This window comes from Arachis stenosperma, chromosome 6 (assembly GCF_014773155.1).
Source record: "Arachis stenosperma cultivar V10309 chromosome 6, arast.V10309.gnm1.PFL2, whole genome shotgun sequence".
In the NCBI taxonomy this organism is placed as follows: Eukaryota; Viridiplantae; Streptophyta; class Magnoliopsida; order Fabales; family Fabaceae; genus Arachis; species Arachis stenosperma.
This window is the reverse complement of record NC_080382.1, coordinates 81,141,294-81,143,584: the sequence shown is the minus strand read 5'-3', so window position 1 is coordinate 81,143,584 and position 2,291 is coordinate 81,141,294. Positions and strand designations below refer to the sequence as shown.

Sequence of the window (2,291 nt, the reverse complement as noted above, 5' to 3'; positions counted from 1 at the left end):
CCCTTTCATTGGGTTAGGGAGCTCTGTTGTAATTTGATGGATCAACTATAGTCTTCATTCTTCTTCTTCTTTCTTCTCTTTTGATTTACTAGAAAGTTTTTGATCTTAAATCAATTGGTTAGTTGTCTTGGAAAAGAAACTCTCCATAATTGGATCTCCTCTGAGCCTTGGAAAAGGGATGAGGAGATCATGCTAGAAATGCTTTCTCATGTTGGACCAAATTGGGGTCTGGGCGGATATAGTGACATGTAATCCTCCCAACACTTTGATTTGGAAATACATGTGGTATAATCAGTGACCACACTTCATCTCTTCCCATGAACAATTAAATTAAGGAATTGGGCAATTGTTCAAGCTTATAGAGATTGGGTTGCCAAGGAATTGGAACCCAATCACCTAAGATTGCCAAGGAGATCAATAGATGCTTTGATTGAGGAAGAGATGAAAATAAATTTGATCCGGAGAATACAACATCTCCTGAGCCCAATGAATTCCCCATTTTTGATCTTACCCATTCTCTTTACTTTCTGCCATTTATGTCCATACTCATTTCCCCAAATCCCCATTTAAGATTCTGCACTTTATTTTCTGCTATTTACTTTCCCGCCATTTAATTTTCTGCAATTCTCCAACTACATTCTGTTTAGCTCAACTAGCATACTCTTCCAACTAAAGTTGCTTGATCAATCAATCTCTGTGGGATTCGACCTCACTCTATTGTGAGTTTTTACTTGACGATAATTCGGTATACTTTCCAAAGGGAAATTTGTTGAGAGACAAGTTTTCGTGCATCAAGTTTATGGCGCCGTTACCGGGGATTGATTTTGTATCAACAATGATTAAGTTGGAAGTTCACTAGATTGAGCATTTTTCTTTTGTTTGTTTACTTTATTTAGTCATTTACCTTCAGTTTGTTTAGTTTCTTCCTCATCCCCTATACCCTCTCTATTTTCTTTCTTTCCTTGTTATTATTTACAATTCTGCTCACTAACCCACTAACTATTTGATAATTTGCACCACTCACACTAACAATCACTCTAACAAGAATAACCTCTTCATTTTATCTCTTACTGTGTGCTTTGTTAGTTGTATGACAGGGAAAAGAGGGGGAGCTTCAACTTCCTTCGATTTAGAACCTGAAAGGACACTCCAGAGACTAAGGAGGGAAACAAGAGGGAAAGGAGTTGTTGGTGCTGAGGAAGAGGAAGAGTATTTTGAAACAAACATGGAGGAGAATTTGGAAAACAATCATGAAGGAGAAGCTCACAACGATGCTAGAGAAGGCCCTGCAAATCATGCTGGGCAAGAAAGGAGAGTTTTAGGCTCCTACATCAATCCAAATCTAGGAAACTGTGGAAGTAGCATCCAAAAGCCCACCATACATGCCAAAAACTTTGAATTAAAACCCCAGCTCATCACCCTTGTTCAGAACAATTGCTCATTTGGAGGAAGTGCTCAAGAAGACCCCAATCAACATCTAACCACCTTCCTGAGAATATGCGACACTGTGAAGTCTAATAGAGTCTACCCAGATGTCTATAGGCTGCTTTTGTTCCCTTTTTCACTCAGGGAAAAAGCATCCAAGTGGCTTAAATCCTTTCCAAAGAAGAGCTTAACAAATTGGTAAGAAGTGGTGAACAAGTTTTTGGCAAGATTCTATCCTCGTCAAAGAATTAACAGGCTGAGAGCTGAGGTGCAAACTTTCAGGCAACAAGATGGTGAGACTCTCTATGAGGCATGGGAGAGGTTCAAGGACTTAACAAGAAGATGCCCACCAGATATGTTTAATGAATGGGTTCAACTTCACATTTTCTATAAAGGTCTCTCTTATGAATCAAAGAAGGTTGTAGACCATTCCTCAGGAGGCTCTCTAAACAAGAAGAAAACCATTGAAGAAGCCATAGATATCATTGAGACGGTAGCTGAGAATGACTACTTCTATGCCTCTGAAAGAAGCAACACTCGAGGAGTAATAGAGCTGAACCACATGGATGCATTGCTAGCTCAAAATAAGATGATCACCAAGCAACTAGCAGATCTTACCAAGAAGGTGGAGGAAAACCAAGTTACAGCAGTCATCACTTCATCACCAACTCAAGAAGGAGTGAATATAGGAGAAGAAGGTGACTGGGAACAAGCCAACTATGTTGGAAACTCACCTAGACAAATCCATGATCCATACTCCAAAACTTACAACTTTGGATGGAGAAATCACTCCAACTTTTTGGATGGGAGAATCAATAAGACCAAGGCCATGACTAGAGACGCCACAACCACAATTCCAACAACAA

The 2,291-nt window shown here is 39.5% G+C and overlaps 1 non-coding gene across 1 annotated transcript; it reads right to left on the bottom strand.

Moving 5' to 3' along the window:
* Nucleotides 1–1,678: 1,678 nt before the first annotated feature.
* On the bottom strand, nucleotides 1,679–1,786 carry LOC130937301 (small nucleolar RNA R71). Its single transcript, XR_009068524.1, has one exon. It is a non-coding gene; the product is annotated as a small nucleolar RNA R71 (small nucleolar RNA).
* Nucleotides 1,787–2,291: the final 505 nt, after the last annotated feature.